Source organism: Anopheles coluzzii, chromosome 2 (assembly GCF_943734685.1).
Source record: "Anopheles coluzzii chromosome 2, AcolN3, whole genome shotgun sequence".
Taxonomy (NCBI): domain Eukaryota; kingdom Metazoa; phylum Arthropoda; class Insecta; order Diptera; family Culicidae; genus Anopheles; species Anopheles coluzzii.
This window is the reverse complement of record NC_064670.1, coordinates 25,166,340-25,179,651: the sequence shown is the minus strand read 5'-3', so window position 1 is coordinate 25,179,651 and position 13,312 is coordinate 25,166,340. Positions and strand designations below refer to the sequence as shown.

Here is a 13,312-nt window from a genome sequence, read left to right as displayed (position 1 = left end):
GGTTAAGGTAGGTTCAACACCTGACCCGAACTCGGAGTAGTTTAAGCTTTTTAAGCTTGATTCCGACTCCGACCTAGCGCACCCGCTGCACCCATGGGTCGGAATCGATTCCGACTGGCTCGCACCTGACTCTGGGTTGGGTCGTGAAATGAATCGTATGACCCACCATTAATAAGTACTATATAGTCTCAGCTTCGTCCGTCGCGACAGGTTCTTTAAGGTGAACTGATTTTTAAGGCTGTACCGGTTGGTCGCCAGCATCATTGCGCGCAAGTCAGCTACCATGTTATTGTCGTTGCTGACCTTGGACTCAAGATAGATGAAGACTTCAAAAATGCACTCATCTATCTGTACGATGCGCCTACGTAGGTTTGGATCAGTTATTGTTTGGGCCGCTGGTGTTACCATCATCAGTTTGGTCTTTGCCTCGTTTATCTGCAGTCCGAGGTTCTCCGCCACCCGCTCGATCCCTACATTGAAGAGCTGCAGACCAACTGGGTTGAATGATAGAAGATGGCTCCCGAAGTCTCCATCCTTGAATCTCGGATGGCCCTCTCTAGCGCCAAGTTGAATAGGAGACAGACAAACCCGTTCTGTTCTATCGAGAGCCTAAACGAGAGTTTTCTATCCACCATCACCTGGCAAGTGACGTAGGCCATAGTCATTCTAACTAGCCTTATCAGTTTGGCCGTGATTCCAGACGCATAAGCAGTAGCAGTAAAGCTACTCTATGTCATTTTAACACTTAATGTAGTCCTTTAACATAGCATTTTGAGTATAACTTTTCAACTAAAATTCGTCAAGAAGAATGATTTTGCCAATTCTTGCTCATGTCAATGATCCCAGCATCCTTTGGGCTTTCTGCTTGGCATCACTCGCGGACAGCCGGTGAAATCGGTGAAAGAAGCAACAAAAAAAAAACACATACACACACACGCGGTGAAAACTTAATATTCCACGAACTCCTCGTACCCGGGGACCACCATTTGAACCATCCGGCGGCGATCGTACGGGTGGAGAAATCGCGCAAACCAAAAACCGCAGCTCCAGCCCGCTTGTAACCTACCACTTCAGTCTGCGTGCCGACCCCATCTCGCCCGGTGACCTCCCCATCTGGTGCAGCAGCGGTGGCGTCTCGTCCGTGGCAGGAGGGAGACGCACTGTAAAATAATACGGCGATTATTATTATTTGCAAAATACGATACATTAAGCAGCAGCACCATCTCTCGCCCGGCTAATATGCTGTAGTGCGAGAGAAAACAAACCGTAAAGAAAACAACACCACACAGAGCGAAACAACACACATGAAGAGTACCGGACAAGTGCGTGTAAAGGGAACACGGGACAGAATTAGGCGGGGGAGGGGTTGTGCGCGCAATCGAAGCGGACGTAAAGCGCAAAACGCGACCCCCTTCACTTTTTGGACCCTATTGCGCAAAGTGTGCGAACAAAAAAAGGGAGGAAAAAACAGCAGCAGCAGCAGTAGAGAGAAAAAAAAACACACGTCCATCTACCGCGAGTAAGCGATCAGCGCTTATGGTGGGCTTCACGGGCAGCCCTTTTTATGCTTCGCCCGCACGCGGGAAGCCGCCCTCATCCGCTGATCCGTCATAAGGCCGAAAACGGAGCAGGAGCAACACGAAAAAAAAAACCCCAACAAACCCGCCAGGGGAAGACGACACTTTAGCCTCGGCTGGAAGCGAATGACACACACACGTAAAACAAAGCAAAAAAAATTGCACGCCCAAGGAAAGCGCGTCCATTTCGTCCGTTTCGCTCGTCATATTATACGCGCTCTATTTCTTTTATTACTGCCTGCCCGTTCCTCCTTGCCGCCCGAAACGCGATGCGTAGCCACCCTTCCGCACCGGGCAGGGGAGTGTAGCTTAAGCCTTCCCAGCACTCCCTTCCCATGACCTGTGCTTGTTATCTCGCTCTCTCTGTCTCTCTTTCTCCCTTTCGGGAGCAAACCATTTCCTCACACACACAAAAAGCCCCGAACTGAAACTCAAGCGCCAGTCGCGCGCACAGACACACGCACACGGTCCACACCATCATCAAGTGCAAGTGCACCACTGCACCGTCATCATCCCCCCTTGTGTTGCTTTGCGTTGGGTTGCACAGTTTTCGCGCTGGCCAAACGGTTCCGTTGGTGGGTATTATGATATTTATTTTATGTTTTCCCTTTCGAGCGGCGCGTTTTTTGTTGTAATTGTTGTTGATGTTACTCCTCTGTGTGCATTTGTGACGGGGTGTGTGTGTTTTTTTGTTGTTGTTGTCGTTCAACCCGCCTGTGCATCCTACTGTAGCGCAGTAGGGAGGGAATCCGTTTTACCCCTTTTTTGCTGCTTTTGGGGGTTTTCTTTCGCTTAATTTCTCGCAGAAAATAGTACGCGACCGTTCGCGCGCACGAAGGGAACTCGCTGGGCGGAAGAGGGGTCTCCCGATAGAGTTACACACACGCGGACGGTAACAGGAAAAAAAAAACACAAAAATGGCACGGAAAAAAAACTCCCGTGGCCACCGTGAGGGACACGGCGAACGGTTCGCGAACAGTCCAGGGTGAAGGAACACGCTCTCCCTCTTTTTCTCTTGGTCTCTCTCACACACACGGACACCGACACCGGCTGACGGATGAGCCGCTGTTGCGCGACGTTGCGCCAGCCGCGTCCGAGTGCGAGAGTGCAGCGCAGTGCCGGTGCAGCATAAGAAGCATAAGAAGCCGCATCCGAACCGACACACGATGCACGGATACATACTCCCTCCGCCCTGGCAAACGAGACGATGGCAACCATGCGTCACTTCTTTTCTTTCTTTCGCCTTTTGTACGTCGTACCATGGCGCACTGAGCCTCCGATTTTCGCACCAACTGTCGCTGCTTTCGGGGGTTGGATGCGTTTTGATCGATGAGCCCCAGTGGTGGTGGCAGTGGTGGTGGTGGTGGTGGTGTCGTAGAAGAAAAAGGCTTCAAGAAAGAGTGGAGTGGAGCAGCACAACAACAAAAACAACAGCAAAAGGAGCCACGCACCGAAGGGCAGTGTGAGACAAGCACGAAGAAAGCACCCCACAAAGGCGCGCGCCCGCGCGAAGAGGAAACCAAACAACAACGACAAAAAAAGTGGCGGTGAGAAGGTAGCAACAACAACAACAACAACAAAAGGAAGCAAATTTGCATGAAATCGAACCGGCAGGGGTTCGAGGCTCGTCTGTCGATGGGGGTTTTGGGGCGGGTGGATTCGTTAATAACTTTTGGCACGAAATTCGTTTTGGCGGTTTTCGAAGAAACTCCCTGCGGTCACCGCGTTGGGTTTTTGGTGGATTTCATGTGTGTGTGTGTGTGTGTGTGTGTGTGTGTGTTGGCGGGGAGTTGCCCTCGGGACATAGACAGCGAAACGTATCCCCTAGAATCAACGTGTCAACGGTGGCTGAAGACGACGTTTCCTGGGAATGAGTTGACGGCGATGGGTACAGAAACACACGAGACATCAAAATTCAGACTGTTGGAAGGCTCTCGCAGAAAAGGGGTTTGCCAAAAGAAAAAGCACACATCGATAAATTTATGCTTCGCATCGACAGCATCATATTGACAGCAAAGAAGTTGTTTTTTAAGTTTTAGACTAGGATGAGAGATGAAACAAAATAGTTTGAAGACTAAGATTTGGCTAAATTTGACACGCGGTAGTGTTATAACGGAATTCTGATAACTACTAATACCTTGCTAACCTTGTCTGTACAAAGAGATAATACACTTTGTCCTCGAGACACGCTATTAATGCGGGCTGAGAAGAAGTCGTATATTGCAATTTTCGGTTCTTCCAATTTTCAGCCAAAATATAGCTCATTTTCGTTTAATTTGGGATGTAGAGGATGGTTTTAGCCACCAAATTAATTATGTGATATGGTTCTCGCCGAACATTAAAATATCGAACCTTTTTTAACTAGAAATCGTCTAGAACATCGATCAAAAAATAAATTATTAAGCATTTGGCAAATGAAATACAGTGAAATATCTCTAAGGTGAATCTTCAAGAGACGATCAGCTTAGAGAGATATTCATGTTGAGAAAAACTGATTAAGTTGTTGCTATGAAGTATCCAAGAAATTGTGGGAAAATATGGCATCCTTTGACCAATATGGTTGTGAACCGTCATCCTTCTATGAGAATTTTGGTTGCCAAATCGCATATGCAGCTTGCAGGATATTTGCATTACGGAGACATTAATCTTAAAGAGACATAAAATGTATGGAATAAGACGGGACCGCCAAAGTGTTCATCTTAAAGAAACAATTCGTCATGAAGAGACTGCACCTTAGAGATATTTCACTGTATATCAATCAGTTCAATTTGCTCAAATAACTGTCCAATATCGACAATCGTGTATCTCCAAATCCGCGTATCTCGGAGACTATATCTGTACAGACTATTTGCAAAACGAAAACCAATGTTTAATTGTATATCTAAATTAAAGCAATAAAGGATCGTTCCATCATAACAAACACGGCTGCTACCCTCCAAAGAAAATTCAAGCAACAATTTGAAGGTGCTACCCTGCCACGTGGAATTCGACGGATCCGTACGGATACGCGCTAGGACTGTTCGGTGCTGGCTGAGCCCGCTCGGTGGTCATTATGTCCGCACACGACGCACGGCAAACCGGTCCGGAGCGCCGAGAGGGGAAAATCGATTTGAAGACGCCGTGTCATGTTCGTCCGGTGTCGAGAGGTGACCCAGGCAGCGTTGCGCTTGATTGGGCTTCCGCGCGCGCGCTCGTGTGTGGGCGAGAACGCCGAAAGCCGATTGTGCGGCAGGACAACGATGGACTGGACCGGAAGCGACTGGCAAAAAGGTGACAGTGAAAAATAAAACCCAAACGGCCAAAACGAGGACCGCCGTCCTTCCGTATGTGTCACTGCCATATGTGTGGGAAGTGCAAAAAAAAACGACCAAGAAAGAATCCCATCCTGCCCCAAACATGACGAGAATGAATTCGCGTCCAGCGCGCGCGTTGGGTCAGCGCACGGGTCAGCAGAAAAGATCAGCGTGAAAAATGCTCGTATGCGGCCAGCCAAGGTAATGAAAAGAGAGAGAGAGAGAGAGAGAGAGAGAGAGAGAGAGAGAGAGAGAGAGAGAGAGAGAAGGAGAAAAAGAGCCAACAAGAGTAAGGGAAGTAGCACAAGAAAAACCGTGTATAATAAATTATATAACGAAGGAAAGAAAATCAAGGGGGGGGGGCAACTGAATGGGGGCGCAAGAAAGGTCGACGGGCCGGACGCTACAGATGCTGCTTAGTTTATTTTAGAAGCGAAGGAAGCAACAACAAAAAAACAGGCCCACCCGGACGGACGGCTATTTACCACCCCACTCCGTCCGCAGCCGTCGCCAACACGCCATCATACATCCTACATCTTTATCGAGTGCGCGTTCGTCGCTTGCGGCCTCCGCCGCCGTTGTTGTTCTCCACCGTGCGCGAGGCGCTCGAAGAAAGGTGTCCTCCATCGCGTTGGCATCTCGCGTGCGGATGCTTTCTTCCGCGCACGGATGTTCAGGGATCCCAAGCATCCAAGAATATCGTACCGTTCCATTTCACCCGGGCGGTAGTGGTCCCCGTGGTTTCTCCCTGTTTTCCTAATTTTCCACCCATTCTAATCCACTCGCTTTCTCTCGCTCTCTCTTTCACACACGCACACGTAGAAAGAAACATACAGGAGGCCGGAGCAGACGGACGACAAATGTCCAACCCCGCCGGTTCGGACGGAGGACCGTAACCCAGCGGGAGGAAAGTTTGCTAATAGCAATATTGCACACACGCATCCGCACGCCTCCGTGCGCCCGCTTCAATGATAAACACCCGGAGTTGGATAAAGGGAAGCGCGAGGGCAAAATTGCGTCCTCCCACAAAAAGCGGCGGCTGGATGCCGCATAAAGTGGGAGAGCGAGCCAGGATGAAAAGGGAGTTGGGGGCGGACGGTGAGTTGATTTGCCCACTTCGTTCGGCGGATATTGCGCGCACGGTACGCGGCCACACGCGGCTCTAACCCCATGCATCGCCGGTCATCGCCAGCGGTGTGCGTGTGTGAGGGAAATCCTTCTCGCAGGATCCTTTCTTTTCGCAGTGCGACCCTTCCTGGTGCTGCTGCCAGGCGAAGAATAGGAAAGGTAAGCATACACAGGAGAGGGGAGGCATGATAACGAGCATCGTGCCAAAGATGGGTGTACAAACACACACAGACACACACACAAACAAGGGGTCGCCCGCAATGGTCGCGATGGCTATCGTGGAAAAGCCGTCGCCTGTTCGATGGGCTTTTGCAGGGGTACTTTGCCGTTTTCCAATTCAAAACCCCCCCTTGGTGGGGTGCACATACACACACACACACTCACACCGTCTGACAAAAGGAACCCCAAGAAGCCTTCTTCAACTTCGCATCGCTCGCGCAACCAGTTCGAGATGGAGGAGCAGCAGAAGAAGGAAGAAGGATGAGGACATCATTCGTGCATGCTTGCCACCACCGCGTTGGAAATTCGATCCCGCCGAGGAGTGTGGATGCGAATCGCGAGTATGGTAAAGGAACCCCCCCCCCTCTATCCCCTCGTTTCATACCCTTAGTCATTGCTATTGGGTGGGAAAAGCGGGAAAGGCTAGCAGGGATGTGTGTGGTAGTGCGGTGAACCTATCGAGCGGACATGAACGCTGCTGCCAGCATCCCTGCACTGGACGGTTATTTATACTCTCCCCCACGACACACATACACACACCGAGACACAAACACACACACACACACGTAGGGAGCGAAAGGAGGAACGAAGTACATCGTCCTGCGAGAAAATGCGCGCGACACACAAGCTTAAGTTTATAAGCAGCCGCGAGCAGCGGCGGTGACCGTTCGCGAGTCTATATCGCCTTTTGGCTCGGGCCGGTCCGGTCCGGTACCATACACGGTCCGGCAGCCTCGTACCACACGGACACGAGCACCCACATACGTCGCTTCATCATTTCTTCCCCCTCCCAACGTGGCCCACCCACCCCGGTGTCTCACTCATGAGTACGTGAGAGCATTCGATGAAGTCACCGCCAGATCCCGGGGACATTCGCACACCGGGCGGTGTGGGGCCGTTCTCCTCGAGAGCACATTTCTCTGCGTCCCCGTGGAGATTCTTTATTCCATTTCCTTGAGCCATGATGTGGGGCCGTGTGTGTTTGTGTGTGCCAGCCCCGGAGGATGCGAAGGCATCCGTGGCAACCCGTGTACGTGGTACGGTGGTCATTGCCATTTGCAGCGCTCGGTAATTTCTCCCCGGGACGCGCTCGTCGCAAATAAGGCAAGGCGCGTGTTTCCCTCCCACCGTCAGCCGCGCGCAGCACTCGCTAAGGCGCAGCAACAGCAGGCGAATTGAACGTACACACACACATGTGTGTGTGTGTGCGCATTCGTTCATGTCCTTTTTGGTGTGCACTGCTCGCGCTTCAACGAGCAACGGTGTGTCCGCTCCTTCGCGGTGGGTCTTCCCGTGGCGCGTCGTTTTGTCCTTTCGGTGGAGTCTCGCTGTCATTCTTCAGCGATGAGCCTTCTTTTCTCCGTGGTTGCCTGCCACTGCTCCCTCTGTGTGTGTGTGTGCTCTGATGCGCAGCGGAAGTATGGGATCCGGGGCTAGAATGCAAAATGTCCCTCGCTTTGGTCCCGGCCCGGCACACTGGGTTATGTTGATTAAGTAATCTCTCTAACGCTTGCCGTTGTTGCAGCGTGACATCAAGAGAGGTCCTGCTTGGATGTGTAAATGGCGCTAGCCTGTGCAATATGCTGCATGTGTTGTTCGTTCAGTAAAAGAGTCCTTTTCTTTTTGAAAGAAAATTCAATCTTCTGAAAGAATGGCACGTGTGTCTAAACTTTACTTCGAATTTATCACTTGCACTGTTTAATTTCCATTAATCTTTGAATTCCATTGCCTTAAATCATATGCAATCTGTTTTACACTCTTTCTCCTTAAGGATGGCTTGTCAGTTAGACGTTTTTATTTAAGTTTTACGTTTCAGGTGGACACTTGTATCTGAATAAATCTAAATCAATCACAAATAAATGCTTCCATGAGATGCAGCGCTTATTTTCTTTGCCTTTATACTATCAAATATACCTGGAACTGCTTTGCAATGCAAACCATGTTTTTTGAGGTGTACAAGAATGAAGCAGGAAAGAAATATATCGCCAACAATTCACTTACAAACTTTGTCCGGCTCAGCGAATGATCCGCGAACGCGTCCCACTGTGCGCAACGGATGCGAAATTGCGCGCAATGCCATCACCTTCGGTCGGCTTCTTCGGGCGCAAAAAATATTTATATACACACATGTGCACACGACAGGATACCGGTTCAACCTACCCCACACCGCGCTTTATCCTAGTGCCTTTCCTTTTGCCTCGCAGCATCATGTGCTACTTTCCATCTCGGACCTTCGCTGCCTTTTTCTCGAACATCGCCACCATCGTCGTCGTCGTCGTCGTCGTCGTCAACGTCAGAAAAGTGATCTTTTTCCACTGCGGATGCGAGAAACCAACTCACACACCCCTCCAAACTATGGATTGCGAAGAGCGTGGTGGAAGGGGCAAAGAAAATGGAGAGCAGAGAAGGGACGGACGGGTGATTTTTCCGTGCCAGAGCGGCCGGTAGCCAGGGCGATGGATATTGGGTCCAGTTTTTGTCCCACTTGGGACGCTTTCCCTCTGCACACACGCTGCGAGGATGGGATGCGGGATCCCATTCCCCAAAAAGCCGAATGTGCGCGCTCGACAGCGCACCGAAACCGGACGGTCCGCCCGTCTCCTGCCCGAGCCTTTCCCCGGGGGCCCACCACCTGCAGCGCGCGCAGTTCGTCCCCGTCGGCAAGGATAAGAATATAAATGCTCCAAACGGTGGGTGAGCGGTATCCCGCTATCTTGCTATCCAGGGTTGTGCCGCCCGTGCTGCTGCTTCTTCTTCTTCTTTTCCTGTCCCGTTTTTCCTTTACGCTTCAATCTTGCGGCCCCGGCGGCCGAACGCGCGAAACGAAAGTCCACCGACGCGAACCAACGCTGCCTGCTGCTGTTGTGTGTCCTTTTTAACCGTCCCGAATCCGTCCTCCCCCCCTCCCACCCCGCTACTTGCCACCTTCAATCGCGCGGTTCCTTTCAATCCGCCTTGAAGGAGACACACACACACACACACACACACACGGGAAAAAACGACAGGCAGACAGGCAGGCAGGGGATCCAATCCAACTAAGCAACTTCGCTCGCAAACGACGCGCTAGGGGTGGATTTTTGCCACGACGACGCTGAGCTCACATACAATGTACATGCACACGTACGCGGAGAGGAGGGGGGGGGGAATGCGAATGGGGTCACGTGCGGGGCATTAAGTGCGAGGAGGGTCAGCGAAAATTCTGCCAACTACAAACGCCTACGGGTCCGCCAGCCCCGTCGACGACGACGACGACGATGATGATGCTGCTGGTGCTGCTGTCCACCTCAGCCATACATTTTCATCTCATCCCGGGCGGACTGACCACCGAGTGACATACATGAGCTGCACGTATACAGTGCTGTCCCGTTTTTGGTACCAGTTGCGTGTTTTTATTTATTTTAAATATTTTATTATGGGATCTCTGTCTGAATTGACGAAAATCTAGTCTTGCTAGTACTCTTGTCATATTTCACGTGGAATATAAGCGTAGTGTAGCCTTAAGATGCATTTTTCTAGTCCAGTGTTACAAATATCAGTAAATTAAACAAAGGACACAATCCAACAATCAATTAAAAAAAAACATTAAAAAACGCCCAAAGGTATACTATTTGCACCACAATTGATGCTTGCTACTCATTTTTTAACGCCCCTTCAACGGTAAAAGTCATTCGAATTCGTGGTAAAGTACTTCTGCGAAACCAGCAAAACGCCACGCGCGTTCGGCACCGTAGCCACCGGTCAGCGCAAGATGGCAAGACCGTTTGCCAAGTTTCGCGACCCACGCCACAACACGCCATTGTCGCCCGCCCGTCGTCGTGGCCTTCTTTTGGGCAGCACCAGTCGCCATCGCATTATCCCGGCGCTTTTTGCAAAGGATCCACCCAGAAGGGTCGAGTTTGCAGATCCTAGAAGTAGACGCTTTAGACGACCGGAAACGGGCCGACGGATGGTACGGGTGACAGCGCGACAGAGAGAGAGTGTGTGTGTGTCTATGTGTGTGTGAGAGAGAAAGGGATGGAGAGGAAGCTGCCCCAGTGCTTGTTTCTAGGCGAGCGCGAAAACCCACTGCCCATCGTCGTCGTCCGGTTGTGGGGAGGGTGAGGTTCGGTCCGTTCGTATCTGGCCCGGCAGCTCGTATGGAGATTGTTGGAGGATGTCTTTTCGCTGAAATTGACGACCGTCTTCCCTCGACTGGGCACTGGTCACACACACACACACGTATATACGCCTCCAACGTCCCAGCAGCGACAGCCCGGGATTAATCGAAATCGGTCCAGCGGAGAAGAAAACGCGTCCACGTTTCATCCTTTTTTCCATACCCTTTCACCATACCACCCGCTCTGCAAACCCCTCCCATCACGGATGATATCCAATGTGTGTCCTCTGGTGGGAGGCGTGAAGAAGAGGATGAGGAGGCATAAAACACACGCGGCAAAGGGATCGCAACCAGCGCTAGCGCGCACAACGACGGTGAATCCTTTCCACGTTCATTTCAACTTCACCGTGCGCTTTCCCGCATCCGCCACGCCTGGGGGTGGGTTGGGCAGTCGCGGCGGGCAAGAAACAAGGGAAGGCCCACTCGAACGCAAAGGGACGAGCAGCGCGTTCAGCGAATTTTTGCCTCTCGGGCAACGGTTGGCAATGGGCGTCGGAGACTCCTTATGTGCGATCCCTTTTTGCTCTTCGATGGAAAAGAAAGGTGGTAAGTCCACTCTCTCCCCATTGCCTTCGCGGCGCACACTCGGGGCCATCGTTTTTCTTCCCTTTTATCGGCGAAGGATATGTGTGTAGGGGTTGGAGGTGATACAGGGGGGATGGTGGTTGGTTAGCGGTGGGACGTTGAAAAAGGACGCGATATTTTAGCCACCCTTTTCTCGACCCAATCTCGCTGACCAGCAACAGCAGGGACCGGGCGAGGACGGGACGACGTGGCGGATAAGTGGACCGTCAATTTGAAGCAGCCGCACAAGGACACACACGTGAACTCATATCCATACGAGATGGAAAATACTCACTCACACACAGACACACACAGCAATGCACAGGGATACAACTCAATTCCCGGAAAGCGTGTTTACGGTGGGTTCCCCTTGCCTAGCGCATTCCCTCCCGCGGCCCAAGGGGTTGGTTTTCTTTGTTCGGCAATGATTTCTCCCTCGGGCGTTCGAAGGAAACGGGGCATAGATTACGCAACGGGACCGCATCTTGTTTCGCAATGTTGTAATAGCAATTTAAATTCTTCAGAACACCGGCACCACTGACCGCCGGGCTGCTGCTTGTTTCTGTACGTGTGTTATTTGCGCTTGAACGTTTCAACGTCGACGCATCAGACAGATGGAAGTAAAACTCGATTCAAGATGCTGTCCATATAATGCTCTTATATGAAAAAAAAAACTATTGTTAAGCTATGTTATAAGAAAGGCAGGGAGGGTGTATAAGCGTATTCCGAAGGTATAAACCATCCAGCAACTAGAAAGAGCATTTAAATAAGCGAGAAATGAAACACCGGCCAAAATAGCACTCATGCGATATGCTATTGCACGCTCCATACTGATTAGGTATTCCACAAAATGCAATATCACGAGCCACGACGTGGGCTACTTTAAACAAAAAAAAGAAGAGGCATTAATATGCCATCGTTCAGGAATAGAATTAAAGGTTCGATGGGATTACAAAGATAAAAAAGTATAACGATGATAATATTAATTAAAGTTTAATTTTGACTTTGTGGAAAAAGTGACCTGAGCTATTAACAAGTCCATCAAACATGATAGAGTCGCGGACTTGAGTAATTTACTAAAAGGAAGTTCTAGACTGTGGTTATGTACGCTAGGGCAACGTCAGCTGACAGTGCCCGTTATTGTTTAGATTCTCTTTTTTTACATTCCCAATGTTTTAGATTCTGCATACTACGATATGTTGCTTACAAATCAAAAATTCACGGCTGAATGAACTGTCGTTGCAATAGGCCAAGAATTGTTCTATTTACGTACCAGGATGTAAAAAGCAATAAGATATATTATATATTATAGATATATACTGTGGGCCGGTCTGATGGTATAGTCGTCAACTAGTACGACGTAACAACATGCCCGTCATGGGTTCAAATCTAGAATAAACCGTGCCTCCATACGTAAGACTGACTATCCTGCTATGGTAACAATAAGTCACTGAAAGCCAAGCTCACTTCTCTAGTAGGTAACGGCAGGTCTTGACCGACAGCGGTTGTTGTTGTGCCAAAGAAGAAGAAGATATATACTGTTGTGTAAACCTCTTCAAACTACGTTTTCTACGGGTTTCCATCTTCACCTTATCAGGTTCGGGTTTTAATTAATGACTGTAAAACTGTATTTATATATCCCTCGATTTTTAACATTTCTCTTAATGTGTCCGTCTTTACCTATCTATCCCTACTTCCAAGCCACAAGTTAATAAGAAGAAATTAAAATAAACTTTATCTTTTATCATTATCCAACATTATAGTCTTTGATAGGCAGAAAGATTCTCTTTGGATGTTATAGTTTCTTATAGATATTAATGATAATTTAAAGAAAAAGTAGTATATTATTACACCTCAAAAATCAAAAGAACATTCGGTAAAAAAGCATAAACAAGTAAAATAATATCACCATAAACAACATTGAAAGTATCACTAACACATCTTAAATAATTATTGTAATGATAATGAAGAAAAGATTCTTATAATCTTTCAATTACTCACTTTTCTAAATTAACTTTTCATCTTATATCTGAAATAATACCTCTACAAAAAAAAATTGTTCATTGGTTTGATTATTCTGTTACATCCTTTGCACTGCCTGTGACAGGAATAAAATGATTCCTAGTTCCTTGATATTGGTTCTAAATCGAAGGAAATGTTATATGTTTTCAATGGCTTGTATAGACAGGTATATCATGTTGTAAAAAGGATATAATGCTACCTGTGTGAAATGATCTATATGTAAGTTGAACAAAAAATAAATTAAGTAAAAGAAAGCTAGTAACAATTCTAAAACTCTTCTCTTGATATTTCTTTACTCTCGCCAGAAAATTGCCTCCACGCCAACGACACTAGCACTACAAATATGCACAACA

General features: G+C 48.9%; 1 protein-coding gene across 1 annotated transcript in view; it reads right to left on the bottom strand.

Moving 5' to 3' along the window:
• The window catches only part of LOC120949082 (coiled-coil domain-containing protein lobo), a 168,676-nt gene that overhangs the window by 48,840 nt on the left and 106,524 nt on the right, over window positions 1–13,312 (bottom strand). The window lies entirely within an intron of this gene.